Consider the following 21,310-nt stretch of genomic DNA (forward strand, 5'->3'; position numbering starts at 1 on the left):
CACCCCGCCCGGCAGCTCCCTCACCCGTCCGGCCGCTCCCACGTGGAACTGAGGCAGGAGGCAGCTTGTTGTGGCCGCTCCCCCGCTGTGTCCCGGGCACTCGCTCCTCCGCCCTGACTGTAGCGGCGCCGGGGGGGGGGGGGGGGTTTGAAAGCGCGGGAGACACGGGGAGAGGAGGAGGTGCGCGCGGGTGTGGAGGCCCCCCCCCCGGGTTATACATGCTGCTAATGTACACCCCCCCTACTGTGTGTGTGTGTGTGTCCGTGTCCGTGTCCGTGTCCGTGTCCGTGTGTGTGTGTGTCCCCCTGTGTGTGTGTTTGTGTCCCTGTGTGTCCTTTGGGCCGTCACTCCGCCTCAGGCCAATGAGAGGTGTGCGGGGGCGGCCCAAGGGACCAATGAGATTTCCCCTAGGGACACCGGACATCCAGCAGGCAGGCAGGCTGGCATGCATGCATGCAGGCAGGCAGGCAAACATACAGTGCTTTCACTAATATAGTATAAGATTTAGGACTCTATTAAAATATATATAATTGTGGTGCCATCGCTGTCCTCTAGGGGCTGAATAGGGCAGTTATATGACTTTGCAGCTCTCATAGAGTTAATCCGCTCTGGCTTGGCTGGTCACCTGCTGGCTAATTAATCAGGAAGTGCCTTAAAAGCATGGAAGCAGCAAGACAGTTTTTCCCAGAGAAGGGATGAGACGGAGGAGATCCCCAGCTAATGGAGGCTGGTAAAAGAAGTCTGAGAGACACTGCTGAGAGAGCTGTGCTGAAGCAGTGACATCGCCAGTTGGACTTACAGGTAAGCCAAACCCTTATTTTTGGTTTACAGAGTTATGTGCGTAGCAATAATATCTGTTTGAGGGTGGAATGAGCTTAGCTATCCACCTGGGTTAGTAAGGGTTGCTGCTGAAATGTGTAGTTAGCTTTCCTAATGGAAATAGGATTTGATTTTATTATTTGGTTTTCCTCAAAGGGACGGTGGGCCTATTCATATTATTTATCCCTGTAAATAATCCCCTGCTTAGAAAGTACAGTGTTTCCTGCCTCATTTGGGACAAAAGAGACTGCAATGTGGTGTCGGCATCTATATCTATATCTATATATATATATATATATATATATATATATTTTTATATACACACACCAGGCCCCCCCCTTGCACTTACAGCCGTTGCCGGGAACGCGTGCAGGCCGTTGCTAAGGCCGCAGTCGCGTTGTTAAGGTCCCGGCGGCTCGAAGTGCAGGGCACAGTGAGTATTGCTCGGCAGAGTTGCGCATGCGCAGCAGATTGCGTGCGAGGAGCTGGCCTCACAGTAAGGGACTATATCTCCCCTGAGTATCAGGAGCGCCCCCATGTGACGCCAGGGAACCAATAGGGCTAGAGCATCTCCTGCAAGGGATAGATATATGCGTGGGATTGCATACGCAGTTCAGTTAGTATCGGGAGCAGCTAAGGGAAGGACGGTAGCGTGCAGGAGTCAGTGACTCTCTGCACTAGGCTAGCAGCCCCTTAGGCCCTATGTCACTACAGCTGAGTATTGTATGGACCGGCCCAGTCAGGGACATTACCCTTACTATATAGAAAGTTTCTGAATAGACCCAGCCGACGCTACGCGTACCGCCAGAGGGTTGGGCCTATACTGTCGCTACCGTTGCAGAGGCTTTTCGGGGTGGGATCGCCCCGGATGGTGGTTTCGGTGTTCTTCCGTCCGCCGATCCTCGGCAGGTAACCTCGTTCAGCAAGTGCACCAACGTTACTGTTTAATACTGTTACGGGACTAGTGACTGCGCAGTCATATGTCATATATGTTTTCTCCCTCAAAGGGTGTGGACAGATTGTGTGGGGTTATGGACACGGGGTGGGATCACCCGGTGTAAGGGGAAAGTGGATTGCTAACCGCAGTATTAGTGTCCCCTCAAGGGAGGGACACCTGTTATTTGTTGTTAACCAGTTACATGCAGTAAAGCCAGTTCTGTTCTGCCACTGTTCGTTTAATGTGATTATTTCCTGTGAGGGCCTTCTCCCACTCCGTTGGGATCCCTCCCAGGTGGAGGCGTTGCACCACGAGATAGTAATATATGTAGGGTCCCCAGGCTCCGCAGCGGAGACTTAGGTTCCTGAGAGCCAGACAGGTTACACAGCACGACAGTAACGATAGTATTCAATCGGGATTACCCGATATATATATATATATATATATATATATATATATATATATATATATATATATATATATATATATATATATATATATATATATATATATATATATATATATATATATATATATATATATATATATAAACAAGAAACAACAGCGCAAATATATAACAATATGTTAGCGTGGTTATAATATATTAAAAAAACCACACTACTAGCCAATTATTCAATTAAAAGGGTATATACCCTTACAATCTACTAACCCTACAAACTGCAGCCAGTTTAGGTCTGCGGCTCCACAATTGCCGCCGTGAATGTGTAACGAAGAGTGACCTAGGCGCACATGTGTAGGGGAAGAGAAGAAAAACAGAAGAGGAAAATCTTGCTAGCAGCCCCTGACGAAGCCTGAGTGGAGAAACGCGTAGGGCCAGCGTTATTGGAGCAGGGAGAGTCACGCTGAGAGACTGTTCTGAGAGAAAGCTGAACGGATCATCGGCAGTGCATTCCTGAAAACTACAGAGGCAAAATCTTGCGAGAGCCGAGCTGGGCCAGACCACGTGATGCGGAAGCACCCGCCGGTGTGAGGAGGACTGGTAATCGGCGTTTCCAACCACAAGTGTGAGAGACTCGCTAAACACTCTCTACTGCCCAATTTTAACTCACAGAATGTGAGTTAATTACCTCTTTTTTATTTCTAATCGTATTTTATTAAAAGGTTTTACACATAATATTGTTTCTCCTTTTATTCCCCACCTATTCTCTTATGAGATCCACCCACACGGTATAGTCTGTTAAACAGACACAACGCGATTGCTGTTACGGATCCATGAGGACAACTACTCCAAAGACTCAGAAGCCAAGAAAGAGACAGACTGCAAGGGCTGAGTTCGCGAGTCCCTAAGTGGATTAAAGGCTTTTTATTTACTTCAATAGTGTAAGTGCATATCTCACCAATTTAATATCTGATTGTTTTGATATACTGCCCTATGATTTTCCTCTTCTGTTTTACTTCTCTTCCCCTACACATGTGCGCCTAGGTCACTCTTCGTTATATATATATATAATCTTGGGACTAGTAAAATAGATCTCTCGCCCTCTCTCTTAAAGCTGTAGTTCAAGCAATATCCTACGTGTGGTTTTTTTTGTTTAGGAAATCCGTTCTGTACTATGAGAAAATACAGTAATTGTAGTATTTAAAAAAAATCTTTTTTAAAGACATTTTTAATGTATTATAAAGTAACAAACATTTTTTGTTTCTATAGCAACCATTTGCAAAGTCACATCCCCTTCCTCTTCTGAAACAAGCTCTGGCACACACATTTTTGAGCCCTGCTCTCTCTCTAGCAAAGAACCAATTGTATCTAGTGACTGCCTGGTCACATGATCTTCCCCACAGAACTTTGCATCTTGGGTCCTCTTCTGCTGCACTGACAGCCATTTAGTGAACCCCCAAACCGAATCTTCGCTGATCGATCACTGGAGAACGGATCGATCGGCAACTTAGCTAATGACTTGTCATTGCGTGGATTGTATTGATGCACATATTGAATGGATTTTTTTTTAACGGCGGCAGCCTTGACTTGCTGCTTTAAACATTTACAATCGAATATGCGATGGTAGCCGCTGCTATTGCATACACACGAAGGTAACGAATGTCACTTTTTAGACTCGGAATGCGAAGAAACGCAATATTCGCGTCAAATTCCCTGCTGGCAGAAAGGGACTTCTTCCCCCCTTCCTTATGTAGCGCTGCTTCCCCACCTCTGGGAGATCTTGCCTAAGCTACAGGTGTCATGTGCTTGTTACCTGTGAGGTCTAGGAGAGATGAGCGTCCGCGATGGTAAGGGGAAACAGGACAGGCTTTTGGTGATCCTTCAGGTTCTTTTTGTGGTATCAGAGCCTCCAGTCACAGCAGGTTCCAGGGTTCCTGGAGACAGTCCCCACCATGACAGTCTTCTCTCTCATACCTCTACCCAATAGACTGTTACTTTAATCAGAGTTATATAAAAAATAATTCTTTATTGGTGCAGCCACTACAGTTGGTATTACAGTGCGTGCATAATATTTTAGAATAGGTCCCAGACCTCTGGATGGTGCTGGCCTTCTTGCAATATTGAGGCCTTGTGCTCTGCACAGATCTTGGGCTGCACTCAGCTCCAGGAGGAGCTAAAGGCATGTCTCAACCCCAGGAGGGGCTAAGCTGGACTGAATACAATTTGGAACACTTCCTCCCTAAGTCACAGAGGGGGAGGGCACAGAGTCTGCACCATGATTGGCTGTACACAGACTCAGTTCACCTCCACCCCTGTCACTCAGACAGCATGAGGAGGGGGGGGGGGGTAAACCCACAGGATAGCCTGACACTGCCTGTAGCTACTAGGGTTTATGTGACAGGGAGGCAGAAAGATAGCCAGGACGAGCCATGGCTATACTTAATTCTCCATTGTCTGCTCCATTTTCTGTGTGTTTCACCCATGCACGGCACCCCCACCTACAAAGTGCGCTGCCCCTTGTGTATTGCAATGCGTTTACGAAGGGTCAGCCGAAGGGTTAAGTGCCATTTCCATTTGGAAATGCTGGCAACGTGATGCACAAAATCCGGAGATAAAGAAAAAAATTAAAAAAGAAGGATTTTCGGGAGATGGGAGGATGAAAAGGAAGTGAACGAGATGAGCAGCTTATCAGAAATATTTATTCTCTAGGAGGATTTTCCTGCTTGCTGCTTGGTGGGATAAGAGCTTATCCTATGCGGGCGTGTGTTTCTCTGAACGCATGATGTTTACAGTAACAGTTGTGACTGCGCATCCCCCTATAGAGAATAAGGCAGAGAGCTCAGCCAGTCCAGATGAAGGAAGTGCTTTGTGACCAATCTCTACGTAATCCCTACACTGATCAATAGGAGACAGGGGTTGAGCTATAATATGGGGTGATGTTACATGATTGGACACAAAGGGGGGGGGTTACAAGTCAAACACCCCGAGCTGCAAGACAAACAAAGCAGCTACGTAAAACAGGACTGGGTTTATTGTACAAAACAAATTGAATTGTTTTCCATGGGATCTTTTGCATTGGATGAATCTGGAATTATATTTTGCATGCAGGACAGGGGTGGATGGGTCCTAAAAAATAAAAAAAAAGGCAGTGGTACTGTGATCATCTCTAGATATCCCTGCTTCAGCACTGGTGGCTCAATCAGTGGCCCAGTAAAACGACTGAGCCACCTCTGTGCTGAAGCAGAGAGATCCTTAAAACCCGACCTGTCGTGGGCCCTGGAGAAGTGGAGCTGGCGTCCCCTGTCTTTAGGCTGCAAAGCTGGGGGGACACTATCGCACAATTATCCCACCGGGTTTACCACGCAAAAAACTCCCTTTACTTTCATAGGGAATGAAACTAACTTTTTAATGATTCAGTGGGAGATGTTTCAGAGAAAACGTGGAGCAAAATTGACACAAATGTTATCATTTTCATTTTGTACCTGTTTGTGTCAATACGTCTTTACTCCAAGTTTTGCCCCATGTGCGACCGCTCACAATCTAGGAAGTTTTAATCAACAGGAGTTACAGATGCTATGCATGATGCACGTAGTGTAATCTGTATAGCAGGGTAATTTCAGGGCCGGCCCGTCCATTAGGTGAACCCAGGCGGTCGCCTAGGGTGCAAACGTCCTAGGAGCGCATTAATAATAATAATTTTTTCCTCTTATTTTTTTAATTTATTTATCTTTTTTTTTTTTTATTATTTTTCATTTTTTTTGTCCAATATTTTGGCTCCTTATTATTTTTATTTTGCGTCGCGTTGGAGTGCAGTTGTACCCCCTACAGCCCCGATAGCTACGCCACTGTTTATTTTATTTTTGGGGCGCAAATGTTACGTTTCGCCTATGGCACATGAAACCCTTGCGCCAGCCCTGCATACAGTACATCAGTATGTTGGTAAAAATAATACCAATATTTATGAATCCTGTGTCAGAGATACAAAAACGGCACACAGGAGAAAAAAGCAGTTAAAAATACAGACTACATAGTTGGGACAGTAAGACAAGAACCACAAAGCAAAAAACACATATCATATGGCAAAGTGACAGTGATAATAATCTCAGCATGAATTCCTACACAGTACCCATCAGTAAAACAAGCTTGTACCCGGATACACAATCATGACATGCAAAATGTGCTGAACAGCAACTGAAAAAGATATTGCCCAGTACATGAATTCAACATAAAAATATACATGCCCTCATTTCACCATCATGGCAAAAAATAAAAAAGCGGCCAGTAATAAACAAATAAGTATGTAGAGAATCGGCACGTCTGCTTGTACGCACACAGCCATCAGGCATTATCATTTCTGCGTGCTGGCCGCTCTCACGGTGCCTAAGGGAATGTGGATGCTGGTGCAAACACCTGACATAGGCATTAGCACAGCTCAGCCGGAGGCATCCGAATGGACCCACGAAGCTGCCCACCGTTAGTGTATATTATAATATATAGTGTCAAGTGTATTTTATTATGTTTTATAGTGTGGTGTATATTATATTATATAGTATTATATAAGTGTATAGAAATGCAAAAAAATATCCTTTGGTGCGAAAGGGAACATCAATAGAAGGATCCCGTATAATCTCCCAGACCTAAGTGGTATAGATAGGGGGCTACCCATAAACAAAGCGAAAAGACCACACGATCAACACAGAAAAATAGGGAGTAAAGAGGAGAGTTGGAAAAAAACCTATTACACAAATGACAGAAAAAAATAAGTTTATAAGTGTATAAGGGGGCAACGTTTCAGGGCTGTAACCTTCTCTTCAGGCCCATTCCCACGAAAACATAAATAGAAATATGGTACTTCCATTAATCACGGAATCCTGACTTATTCCTCCAAAACGTCGGAAAAGTTCAAGTTACGATAACTCCATGCTCAGCATATATCTGTGGACTTGGATTTTTCCTACACTCCTCCTTACCTCCTATTTTTCTGTGTCAATGGTGTGGTATTTTCCCATTGTTTATTATATGGTATATGGATTCTTTGTATTTTTGATCTTCAGATCATGAACTGTGTCAGTATTACTGTTATTAACATTATTATGGGACTCTAGACCTTTTGTCATAGCATTGAGAGATTATCTTCTTATCCATACAGTATATACCTAAGACAGTGGTGTCTGCATACTTGTTTTGGGATACACCATTTTATTACTCTTTGTATGTCCATGGTTTTTATTGTTTTTTCATGTTTTTATGCACATTGTTTTGCATACAGTATGTGTCTTTATTCGTAGTAAAATATACATCTTCTAAAAAAAAAGTTTGCTTGGCTTTTTGCATTATGAGTGCAGGGATCCCCATATCTACGATATTGTATGGTGTTAAGAATAAAAATGTGCTATATTTTAGCTAACAAGAAACACGGGATTGAAGTCTGCACCGTCCTTAGCCATTTTCACATGAGAAGTGATCACCGATTGCTTAGCTGCAATTAAAATCCCAATGTGACAATAGAAGGAAGAAAACTGATTAAAAAGAAGACAAAAACAATCAACATCAAGAAACTTGAGAATAATAGCGGAGAATTCCAAATAAGGCTGGATAAACCATTTCAGCTTGCTCGCGATACATGAGTATTCTTTGTCCACAATTAAGAAAAACTTATGAAGATTATAACTGAAAATGCAAAACAAAAGGAATTGCGAACAAGAAAAAAAAAACAGAAAAAGAAAATAGCAGATTTGACAAAGCAGTTACTGAGGAAACGACAAAAAGTGAAGCAACCCCAAGACGCAAGAACAAAAATGTTACATAGTTACATAGTAGATGAGGTTGAAAAAAGTCGTACGTCCATCAAGTTCAACCTATGCTAAATTTAGACAACAGATACTTTATTCTATATCTATACTTACTTATTGATCCAGAGGAAGGCAAACAAAAAACCCCATTAAGGGGAAAAATTAATTCCTTCCTGACTCCAAGAATTGGCAGTCGGATTAATCCCTGGATCAACATCCTTCCCATGTGTACTTATTTGGTATATCCCTATATACCTTTCCCATCTAAAAAGATGTCCAACCTTTTAATGAACAAATCTATTGTATCTGCCATCACAGCCTCCATAGGTAATGAATTCCACATTTTAACTGCCCTTACTGTAAAGAACCCTTTCCTTTGTTGCTGGTGAAATTTCCTTTCCTCCAACCTTAAGGGATGGCCCCGAGTCCTTTGTACTGCCCGTGCGATGAATAGTTCTTTTGAAAGCTCCTTGTATTGTCCCTTAATATATTTGTATATAGTTATCATATCCCCTCTTAGATGCCTTTTTTCTAATGTAAATAAATCTAATTTAGCTAGCCTCTCCTCATAAGTTAGAATGTCCATCCCCTTTATTAATTTGGTGGCTCTCTCTAGTTCCATAATGTCTTTTATTAGGATTGGTGCCCAAAATTGTACTCCATATCCAAGGTGTGGTCTTACTAATGATTTGTAAAGGGGCATAATTATGTTTACTTCCCTTCCATCCTTTGCCCGTTTGATGCAAGATAAGATCTTGTTTGCCTTTGCAGCTACTGCATGACATTGGGCACTATTGCTAAGCCTGCTTTCTACAAGAACTCCTAAATCCTTCTCCATCAAGGATTCCCCCAATATATCTCCATTTAATTTGTAAGTCGCCTTTTTATTCTTGCATCCCAAATGCATAACCTTACATTTATCTGTATTAAACCTCATTTGCCATTTACCTGCCCACGTTTCCAGTCTCTCCAAGTCCTTCTGAAGAGAAATTACATCCTGCTCTGATTCTATTACCTTATACAATTTAGTATCATCAGCAAAGATGGAGACTTTGCTCTCGATCCCAACCTCAAGGTCATTAATAAACAAGTTAAAAAGCAGGGGTCCCAGTACCGATCCTTGAGGTACTCCACTCACGATTTTAGTCCAACCTGAAAAAGTTCCATTTATGACAACCCTCTGTTGTCTGTCCTTTAACCAGTTTTCAATCCAGGTGCATATATTATTACTGAGTCCAATTTTCTTTATTTTGTACACCAACCTATTGTGTGAAACCGTATTAAAAGCCTTTGCAAAATCTAAGTAGACCACATCAACTGCATTACCCTGGTCTAAATTCCTACTTACCTCCTCAAAGAAACAAATAAGGTTAGTTTGGCAAGATCTATCCTTCATATATCCATGCTGGCTATTACTAATAATTTTATTTTCCATTAGGTATTCCTGAATATTATCCCATATTAAACCTTCAAGTAGTTTCCCTACTATTGAAGTCAGGCTTACAGGTCTGTAATTCCCATGGTGTGATCAAGCTCCATTTTTAAATATAGGCACCACATCTGCTTTACGCCAATCTTGTGGTACTGAGCCTGTGGAAATGGAGTCCTTGAATATTAAATATAATGGTTTTGCTATTACTGAGCTTAACTCCTTGAGAACTCTTGGATGTATGCAATCGGGGCCAGGTGCCTTATTTACTTTAATTTTTTTCAAGTCGCTTATGAACTTCTTCCTCGGTTAACCAATTGGTCATTAATATGGAGGTTGTGGCTTCCTCCTGTGGCGCTACTATTGAACTTGATTCTTCCCTGGTAAACACTGAGGCAAAGAATTTGTTTAATACCTCAGCTTTTCCCATATCTCCAATAATCTGCCTACCCATCTCACACTGAAAGGGTCCTATATTTTTTTTTCTCGTTTTTTTGTTATTAAGGTACTTAAAGAACTTTTTAGGGTTGACCTTGCTTTCTATTGCAATCCTTTTTTCATTATCCATTTTTGCTAATTTAATTGCCCTTTTGCCATTGTTGTTACATTCCTTATAATTCTGATACGATGTATCTGTCCCTTCTGACTTAAAGAATCTAAATGCCTTCCTCTTCTTGTCCATTTCCTCCCCTACCTGTTTATTTAGCCACATTGGTTTTGACTTATTTCTTTTATACTTATTACCCAAGGGTATACACTGATAAGTGTGCTTTTCTAACAATGTTTTAAAGACTGCCCATTTATCTTCTACATTTTTCCCTGCAAAAACATCATCCCATTGTATTACTACTAGATTAGATCTCAGATTATTAAAATCTGCCTTTCTAAAGTTTAAAGTCTTTGTTGAACCCAAGTAATCTGTTTTTTGATAATTTATTTCAAATGAGACCATGTTATGATCACTGTTAACAAATATTCAAGTCCTGGAACATTTGGGTATTACTTCTACATTGTTTGATATGACTAAATCCAGAACTGCCCCTCTCCTGGTTGATTCCTCAATAATTTGAGTCATATAATTATCTTTAAGCACCCCCAAAAACCTTTTTCCTTTTGTTGTAACGCTAATCTCATTGCCCCAGTCTGTCTGGATAATTAGAATCCCCCATTATGCAAACCTTTCATACTGACTGTCCCGCACCTCTGGAATGCCCTTCCCCTCAATACCTGACTAGCACCCTCTCTATCCACTGTTAAAACCCATCTTAAACACACCTGTTTAATGAAGCATATGAGTAGCTCGCGTCTAATACTATAAACCTGATACATAAAGTTTGGCCCCTTGCAGACATACTTACCAGAACGCCCTCCTACTGTCTCTGTACGTTCTTCCTACCTAACAATTAGATTGTAAGCTCTTCGGAGCAGGGACTCCTTTTCCTAAATGTAACTTTTATGTCTGAAGCACTTATTCCCATGATTTGTTATTTATATTTTTGTTATTTATATGATTGTCGTGTGTATTAATACTGTGAAGCGCTATGCACATTAATAGTGCTATATAAATAAAGATATACATGCATATTAAAGAGCTGTGAAGACGATCCACAAGCATATACTGTAACTGAGGATGTAAGAAAATCGAACTGCTACATAGTGAAAAAAACTGACAAAAATAACAGAAGTTTCAAGAAGACGAAGTAGCGACTTATGGTTGGGAAGCAACAAATCATCCCACTCAAACAATATGATGGATCGTTAATAATGGATTGTGCACTTACCATAAAAATAGTTGAGGACTTCTACAAGAAATTGTATAAGAACACAGATAACACAGGGCATGATCAAGCAGAGGAAGAGTGAGAAGAAACCACCACTGATGAAAAGGGGGTCCTCCAGAAGAAGAAGCAAAGGCAATTACATCATTACCTCGGGGCAGGGACTCCTCTTCCTTAATGTTACTTTTATGTCTAAAGCACTTATTCCCATGCTCTGTTATTTATTTGATTACCACATGTATTACTATTGTGAAGCGCTATGTACATTAATGGCGCTATATAAATAAAGTCATACAATACAAGAATGGAAAGGGCCCAGGAGAAAATAGAAAAAGTACTGAAATCTTAAGTGAAGCTGCGGAAGAACTAGAGAATATCCACGCAGAGCTCTTTACATGTTTGCTTAAAGTACAGGGACATTCTAGAACACTGGAACAATGTCATTGGGAAGAAAGGTGACAAAGAAGACCTTAAGAACTACAGTCCAATCAGTTTACTTTCCGTGATTTACAAGATTGTTAGGAAGATACTCACTAATCTGCTGCCACAGACCGTGGATTGCGCCCAGCCTAGACAGCAAGCAGAATTTTGCAGTGGATAAGTGGTTATCCAAGTTGAACAAGCAAGGATTTATTTAATTCATTTGTATGATTTAACACTCGGATTAAGATTCATAGATTAAGACAAAGCATTTAATTCTGTCTACAGCCCAGCCATTTAAAATGCATTAAGAAGTCAAAATGTTGAAGAAACTTACACTATTATAATAGACATTAACGAGAATACCCATCAACCGTTAGACTGTATGAAGATATAAGCAAGTTAAGGATCAGCAAGGCTATGTGACGAGCACACCATGTATGTATGTATGTATGTATGTATATCTTTATTTATAAAGAGCCATAAACGTACATATCGCTTCACAGCAGTAATTCACGTGACATAATAATATAAGACATAATGGGAATAAGTGCTTGAGAAATAAAAGTAACATTAGGAAAAGGAGTTCCTGCCCCGTAGAGCTTACAAGCTAAGTAGTAAGTAGGGATAATTTACAGAGACCGTTGGGGGATATTCTGGTAAGTGTGTCTGCAAGGGGTTAAGGTCAGTGCATATGAGATGTATAGTACCAGAAAATTGAGCAACCCATATGCTTAAAGAGGTGTGTTTTAAGAGAGAGAGAGGGTGCCAGTTGGATATTGAAGGGAAGGGCATTCTAGAGGTGTGGGGCAGTAAGTGAGAGGTTTTAGGCGGGAGAGGGCTTTAGATACAAACAGGGCCACCAACATGTGGGGTCTGCCGGGGTTGGCGTCCCAGGCCTGTTTTAGTAATAAAAAAAAAAGCCGGCGATCCCTGTGCGCATGCGCAGAGCAGAGGTCTCGGCGTGCATGCGCAGGGAAAGCAGGGTGTTCAGCCTGCTGCCTGAGAACCCACTCCCCCCCCCCCACTCCCAACGAGAGATGGAGGTGAAGTGACGTGGCGAGCCCGCGCCCGCCAACCCAGCTCCCCCCGCACTAGCCTCCTGCCCGGGGCCGCACCCACAAGGACCAGGGGCTTGGGGGGAAATGCTCCCATGGGAATTAGCCCACTAGTCTCGCCCCCCTTCAGCCTATCTCCCATGCTCCAGCCTACCTCCTGTGCCCCCACCCCCTGGGCCTACCTCCCATGTGCCCCCCGAGCCTACCTTCCACGCCCCCTCCCCCGAGTCTACCTCCAGCCCCAGGCAGCAGCCACGGGATCGGGGGCAAGGAGGGATTTGTCAGGCAGGCACAGAAGCAGGAAGCAGCACCCACCCGGTCAAGGTCAGTAACCCACCCAGGCAGTCACCCAGGCAGTCACTCAGTCACCCACCCTTCCCAGGCAGTCACTCATGGCAGTCAAGGCAGTCACTCACCCACCCACCCAGGCAGTCGAGGCAGTCACTCATTCACCCATCCAGGCAGTCACTCAGACACCCACCCAAGCAGTCACTCAGTCACCCCCCAGGCAGTCACCAACCCAGGCAGTCACTCAGTCCCCCACCCAAGCAGTCAGTCAGTCACCCACCCAGGAAGTCAATCACCAACCCAGGCAGTCAGTCACCCACCCACTCAGTCAGTCACTCAACCAGGCAGTCAGTCACACACCCATACTTTAACCCCTCCCCCAGGCTCAATCAAGAGTTACTCAGGACCAGTCTGTGTCCTGCCAAGAGAGAGCGGACATTGACTGGAGGGAGAGAGAGTGCAGAGAGGCCAGGCATACAGTATCATTGCCGTCATTTTTTTTTACCCGTTTTGCCCTGGTTTTACACCAGAGTAATTCTGATAAATCACCCTGTAACATGGTCTTATCCCTGTTTAAATAAAGCTGCCTCATAGTTCTGAATCCAGCAGGGAGCTGGTTAATTGCAGCCACTCAATTAACCAGTCTCCACCTAGCTTATCAGAGCTGTAAAGCCTTCTGTGGAAAACTGCATAGAGAGATTTCCTCAGCACCCTTGTGTGCTGATACAGGAGAGAGACAATGTCTTGAGCACAAAGGCTGTGCTGAGATCAAGACACCCAGACACCACTGACCTGAAGGGCCACCTGCTTAAGGTACCACTTGAGACTTTGGGGTGATATACTGTTAAGGGGCTTTTCCTCCCAGTCTTGTAGAGAGGGACTGAGAAATGAGTTAGCCCTTACACAGGGATAGGTGTCTGTTAATTTTGTTTTCGAATGCTCTGCATTGTTTAAAGCAGGGCTGCACAACATACGGCCCGCGGGCCGCATGTGGCCCGCCTGGCCTCTCTGTGCGGCCCGCGATGAATCCGGCCGGGCGACAAATTAATTAATTCAATAAAAAAAAAAAAGTTTAAAAAAAATGGCGCCGATTTCCTGTGGTCCGGGCGCGCATGCGCAGGACCCGCTCTCCCCCCCCCCCCTCGCAACGTGGGATGGAGGTGAATCCTCTGCGGGCCCGCTCCCCCAACGTGGGGCGGAGGGGGAAGCAACACGCAGCTCCTCTGCGGGCCTGCTCCTCCCCCCCTGCTCCCAACGTGGGGCGGAGGGGGAAGCAACACGCAGCTCCTCTGTGGGCCCGCTCCCCCCCCTGCTCCCAACGTGGGGCGGAGGGGGAAGCAACATGCAGCTCCTCTGCGGGCCCGCCCCCCCCCTGCTCCCAACGTGGGGCGGAGGGGGACGCAACACGCAGCTCCTCTGCGGGCCCGCTCCCCCCCCCCCCTGCTCCCAACATGGGGCAGAGGGGGAAGTAATAATTATTAAGTAATTCAGCTCCTCCTGCGGCCTGCTTCTCACCGCTTCCCTCCGCGGCCAGCTTCCCGCGTCCCCCACGAGCTCACCTCCCGTGCCCCCCCCCCCCAGCCCGCGCCCCCAAGCCCACCTCCTGTCCCGGGCAGCTGCCGCAGGGATATCGGGGGCAGGAGGGGAAAGCGTCCGGCGGCAACCTGCACCCACCCGGTCAAGGTAAGTCACTGTCACCCAGTCACTGTCACCCAGTCACTGTCTCCCACCCAGTCACTGTTAGTCACTGTCTCCCACCCACCCAGTCACTGTCTCCCACCCACCCAGTCACTGTCTCCCACCCACCCAGTCACTGTCTCCCACCCACCCAGTCACTGTCACCCACCCACCCATCCAGTCACTGTCACCCACACTGTCACCCACCCACCCAGCCACTGTCTCCCACCCAGTCACTGTCACCCACCCAGTCACTGTCACCCAGTCACTAGAAAAAACAAATAGGTGGCGCTATATCCCACAGTGAGCTGGCAGCCGGTGATATAACCCTGACCCCTAGTCAGGCTATAGAAGTGGAAAAGAAGTTATATCAGTGGCGCTCAACACTGTAATGATCAAAGCAATTCTAATAGATATTATAAAATATATATTATAAAATATACGACCAGAGCCACGGAAATCGCCCGTCCGATTGGATGCTCCACGTGGTAAGGGTAAACATGTAAATATACAAAGAAATCAAATCATAGCATAATACTGTAAAACATACACATACATAAACAAACAACACTTAACAAACGCTGAGAACAACAGGTAACTACCCACAATGGCATTTAATATGGCATATCATTAATATCATAAAATACACTTATTACACATAAAATAGTACATAAAAACATATATTAGGTTCAGGCAAGATTCTCCAACTCGGGTGGGGGTACCTGCTTACCGAAAACAGGATGTAATCAGGCAATGGATAATTCAAAGAGTATCCCCTCTTATGGATAGCAGCTGCTGCTGCTGCTGCTGCTGCTGCTGCTGCTGCTGCTGCTGCTGTTGTTAACACCTGGGCTCAGACGAGGAGTCTGTTATGAGCAGGGACAGGTTTTTCCAGCTAGCTGCGTCTGCCTCAGTCCTCTCCCAGCACTGCAGAAGCTCCAGGACCACACACAGAGATACTTCCTGGTCTGCCCGCACACGTGCACCAAACACAGCAATGCTGAAATGTTGGATATTCCTACGCCAGCATGTGCTTTCCCACAGCTCACAGCTCACAGCTCACAGCTCACAGCTCACAGCTCCCAGCTTCGGAAGGGTACAGCACTCACACCCGAGTAGTGGGGACCTCACAGAACCACCCTACGCATTTCGAAAGTCTTGCTTTCTTCCTCAGGGGTTAAAAGTAATGACCCACCCAGTCACTGTCACCCAGTGTCTGTCACCCAGTCACTGTCACCCTGTCACCCAGTCACTGTCACCCTGTCACCCAGTCACTGTCACCCACCCAGTCACTGTCACCCACCCAGTAACTGTCACCCACCCAGTAACTGTCACCCACCCAGTCACTGTCACCCACCCAGTCACTGTCACCCACCCAGTCACTGTCACCCACCCAGTCACTGTCACCCACCCAGTCACTGTCACCCACCCAGTCACTGTCACCCACCCAGTCACTGTCACCCACCCAGTCCCTATCATCCACCCACCCAGTCACTGTCTCCCACCCAGTCACTGTCACCCAGTCACTGTCTCCCACCCACCCAGTCACTGTCACCCACCCAGTCACTATCACCCACCCACCCAGTCACTGTTAGTCACTGTCACCCACCCAGTCACTGTCACCCACCCAGTCACTGTCACCCACCCAGTCACTGTCACCCACCCAGTCACTGTCACCCTGTCACCCACCCAGTCACTGTCACCCTGTCACCCACCCAGTCACTGTCACCCTGTCTTCCAGCCAGTCACTGTCTCCCAGCCAGTCACTGTCTCCCAGCCAGTCACTGTCTCCCAGCCAGTCACTGTCTCCCAGCCAGTCACTGTCTCCCAGCCAGTCACTGTCTCCCAGCCAGTCACTGTCTCCCACCCAGTCACTGTCACCCACCCACCCACACTGTCAACACACTGTCACCCACCCACTGTCTACACACTGTCACCCACCCACTGTCGGTGTCACTGTCTCCCACCCACAGTCATTCACGCAAGGGGGGAGAGTGATGTGAGGTGCAAGGGGGGAGAGTGATGTGAGGTGCAAGGGGGGAGAGTGATGTGAGGTGCAAGGGGGGAGAGTGATGTGAGGTGCAAGGGGGGAGAGTGATGTGAGGTGCAAGGGGGGAGAGGGATGTGAGGTGCAAGGGGGGAGAGGGATGTGAGCTGCAAGGGGGGAGAGGGATGTGAGCTGCAAGGGGGGTGGGATGTGTGTGATTTGCAGGGGGTATTGTGTGTTTGATGTGGAAGGGGGGTATTGTGTGTTTGATGTGGAAGGGGGGTATTGTGTGTTTGATGTGGAAGGGGGGTATTGTGTGTGTGGGTGAGGGGGAGAGATGGGGGTATGAGAGATAGATGGGGAGTATCGCAAAGGTTGATAGTGTTGGGTTCTGGGGGAGATATGAGGATGATGAGGGGTGCTGGGGGAGATATGAGGATGATGATGATGATAGGTGCTGGAGGAGAGATGATGATGATGATGATGATTTTACCCATGCGGCCCAATTTTTTTTTCCTTGGAGCAGTTCGGCCCTTCGCACTTTACGAGTTGTGCAGGCCTGGTTTAAAGGGACAGGCTCAATAAAGCCATGTTTTCATTGCCCCAAAACAGTCTCCTTGTGTGTACCGCTGCACCTCCCTCTTGCAGACCCCCCCATACAGTAGGTGTGTTTGTTAGAATGTCGCTAAATCAACCTTTAACGTAAAGCTCCATTTTTTCAGTAAAGAGTAAAGAAACACAGAAAGAAATGTTATAAAGAAACTCTTCCACTTTACGAGCAATGCAGTCAATAGTGTTCGATTGGTGTTATTTATCAATTATTTTTCAGTTTTGTGACATGTGGAAGGTATCAATAGATAATACATAATATAGCAGATTTATACACAATATAAATTTCCCTTTTATAAACTTGGTTCTGCTTTGTTCTAGAGTAAAATGTAATCTATGACTTCATATACCTTTGCAGGCTAACTGATTTTAATAGGTGCAAGCACCAGGTCCCCTCTCTCCCTTCCTCAGTCACAGGTCTATTCCTACCTAATGTTCCTGAAAGCTTCCAACTAAAACCATCAGTTATCCATTACGAATGTCATGTGTACCCTTCTACGTGTTGGTTCTCACTTAACAAATTGTATGCGTGGTGAGCAACGCGCGCATAAGGACCATTTATCACCTGCTGTAAAACTGCTGCAATAAAGAACACCACGTGCATAAAGAAGAAAAGATCCCACGGCTGCCAGTAGGATCTTGCACACTGGAGACTTTTTAGACCAGGCGTGGCCAACTCCAGTCCTCAAGGGCCAGCAACAGGTCAGGTTTTTAGGATATCCCTGCTTCGGGTGGGTCAATTGGTCCCTGCTTCAGCACAGGTGGCTGAATAAGTGGCTTAGTCACAGACTGAGCCACTGATTGAGCTGCCTGTGCTGAAGCAGGGGCATCCTGGAAACCTGACCTGTTGGTGGCCCTTGAGGACTGGAGTTGGCCGCCCCTGCTTTAGACATAGCCTTTTTGTATATTGCTTAGGGGTTTATGTAGGAACGTTTCCTGGCTGCAGAACCAATGCCAAAAACATTACCAGAAAAATGCAATTGATGTTTTTTGTTTGATTAAATTTGATGCAATTTTTTTGTATGGGTTTGAGGTTTAATGGGATTAAGATTTGGGTTTTTAGGGTGTGGGGTTAAGGTTTGGGTTTTTAGGGTGTGGAGTTTGGGTTTTTAGGGGATGGAGTTTGGGTTTTTAGAGTAAGGGGTTAAGATTAGGGTTTTAGGGGATACATTACCTGCAACAGCCAAATGTCCCTGCAACCAAATATCCTGGTGGCGAAACGGTCGCAGCCAATTGTCCTAGACCGTCCATGAATCCTACGAGTCACATTTACGTACATTTGATCCAGAATCTTCCATTTGGTGGGTATATCTCTTTTTATGTAATTTTAGACTTACCAATATCCGACACACCAAAACATTGAGAAAAATGCAATGCATCTGGCAGCAAAGGGGTTAAAGGGGCCGCGTGCTTTAAGCAGAGGCTGTGGCTATTTGTCTGAGTGGCGCACAGTAGGAAGCAGAGCAGCAAGAGAAAATAGGGTAACAGGGCGAGATTGTGCTCTCTCAGCAGAGAAGTGAATGGAGAATGAAGCCGGTTTCTGCCGGTGGGGACAGCAAAGTACTGTTAGGAAACTGAAACACGAGTGAGACATGTCGTAATATGTCACTCCTAATATCACTGCACGTAACACATCCCATACAGGATACGGGCACATCAGCAGGGGGCACCAGCTTATTTATAAAGGTCCGCTGACTACAACACTGGTGCAAATGTCTGCACCGCGTCCATCAAATAGAAATGATCCTATTGAAAGCTCTTTAAAGGAATGCATATGGTACAGAGTTAAGATTATAAAAGGTATAAAACTGCCAACCCCAAAAATCTTACGTACAATTGCGCCGACGAGTATTCTAAAACTTGCCTTAAACTTGCCTTGGAAAATCTGGGGCTATCACCAACAAGACCCAGGTACATGCTGGGTACATGTTGCAACATTTCAGTGACATTTCTGCAGAGACTAATGACCCATCGGATTAACACAGCAGGGGTCCCTGGCAGTCCCACCCGATGGGCCATTAGTCTGTCTGCAGAAATGTCACTGAAATGTTGCAGCATGTACAGTACCTGGGTCTTGTTGGTAATTGCCCCAGATTTGTTTTAGAGTACTCATCAGCGCTACAGTAGAGAGCACTCGGGAAACCAAGATGATAGCATTTATTTTCAGTTGGCGAAAATTGGTGACTATCTCCATTTTGTTTGCATAAAATATCAAGTATTTGTTGAGCCTGGGAATTGACACCTGGCTTTGGTACCAGCGTTTTTTCTCCGGTTCCCACATTTCTTGCAATAGTCACGGGAGCCGGTTTGCGCTTCCCGACCCCAGAGACCCTACAATGCAGAGTGCAGACCCCAGAGACCCTACAATGCAGAACGTAGCTTTCGCTGATATTCTGCCTGTAACAAGCTTGTCTTTAACTCGAGTCATTGAGTTGCGAGGCTTTCTGGCAGAGAAGTGGTTAACCCAGGGGTTCTCAACTCCAGCCCTCAAGACCCAAGACAGGTCAGGTTTTCAGGGTATCCCAGCTACAGCACCGGTGGCTCAGTCTTCTACCTGAATAAGCCACCTGTGCTGAAGCAGGGATGTCATGAAAACCTGACCTGTTGGGGCGGGGGGGGGGCTTGAGGACTGGAGTTGGGCACCCTTGGGTTAATGAGTTCTAAACCGCACTCTGCCTGCCCTGTGACACCTTCCCAAGCACTGAAAGATTTAAGGACTATTATGGTGTGATAATAAAACTGAACTGATGTATTCACTGTATCTCAGAGGTGCTTTGAAATCTAAACATGAAAAGTGCTACAGAAGTGAAAATGTATCACTGACACACATTGTGCCATATTCCACATTCATCCTGGAATTGCTTTTAGTTGCTGTGCAAAATCCTTCAAAAGGAAAGGGAAATATACTCCATGGATTCAATTATATTCCCCTACAGTGATGCTCCCATCCAAAACGGCCATTATTAACCCTTCAACCGCTTCACAGCTGGAATGGCCTGCAGTGCCTTGCTATGTAACGCATAGTTTACTCTGGCCGCGTAGGGGGTTAACATTACAAGTAGTTAGTGTGGCAGCGCTCAGGAGTGCAGGGTTTAATGCAGGTTGACCTCTTTTATGGAACCCTCATGCAGTACTCGCTTGCAGCCGCAGACGCATCTGCACACACAGGGCCAGATCCACAAAGCTCTGTTAAGTCAGGACTCCTAACGCTCCCGTACCTAAACCAGTAACACACGTTACCTGTAGTCAATGCCAATCCACAGAGCTAAATGCATGCAAACGCCACGTCCGTTGTGTATCTCATTAGCAGAAGCATACCGTCATGTCATTGTAGTGTTATTCCACCCTCCTCCTCCGCAAAAAGGACTTTTTTTTAGGGTCTGGATGAGATACACAACAAAAGTTCCTTGAAGTGCCTGCGTTAACCATACCGCACCTTTGTGTATATGAGCTGCTAGGGTAAACGCCTCTCTTGCATGTCATTTTCACTAACAGCCGTTATAGTTATCGCAATGCATTTTCTGGGCGGAAACATGATTTATCGTGGCACTAGTGGCCTTTGAAGATGTGCTGTAGCAGGGACTGATTGAGCCACCTGTGCTGAAGCAGGGATATCCTGAAAACCTGACCTGTTGGGGGCGCTTGAGGACTGGAGTTGGCTACCCCTGGGTTAAGAGGCTCTCGTTAAGTCACTTAACGGAGCTTTGTGGTCTCAACCCTCACTATTTATAAGTGCAAGTGTCGTTAACTGAGGGGCAGTGGCTGTGACCCTTCTCATTCATTATCGGAAAGGTCAAGGAACCAAAACACCAAGGTTCTTTTTAACTAAAGTCTCCCAGCTGCTAAACCAGTGCTCCACATATACAGCATCTCAGAAAAGCTCCCAGTGGTCTCCGGTGGTTTAATTAACAACAGATCTCTTAAATTGTGATGGAAACTTGTGTACTATGCAGGTGAGCAGGGGAGACGTATCGCTGCACATTTGGAGTGAAACTGACGCATCCTTTTCATCAATGTATCAAAGTCTTAGCGCCGTGTGCATCAGCTGGCGAGATGGAAATGACAATAGGAGGAGTTAGGGAGGAGTTACACGATGCACAGTTTGTAATGAGATGG

At 45.6% G+C, this 21,310-nt stretch overlaps 1 protein-coding gene across 1 annotated transcript in view; it reads left to right on the top strand.

Annotated features, from left to right (window-relative positions):
* Positions 1-687: 687 nt before the first annotated feature.
* IGSF21 (immunoglobin superfamily member 21) overlaps positions 688-21,310 on the top strand; it is a 462,769-nt gene continuing 442,146 nt past the window's right edge. The window contains exon 1 of the mRNA XM_075605996.1: positions 688-801. The gene's annotated coding sequence lies outside the window, so the exon portion shown is untranslated. The remainder of the gene's footprint in view (positions 802-21,310) is intronic.

This window comes from Ascaphus truei, chromosome 6 (genome assembly GCF_040206685.1).
Source record: "Ascaphus truei isolate aAscTru1 chromosome 6, aAscTru1.hap1, whole genome shotgun sequence".
NCBI lineage: Eukaryota > Metazoa > Chordata > Amphibia > Anura > Ascaphidae > Ascaphus > Ascaphus truei.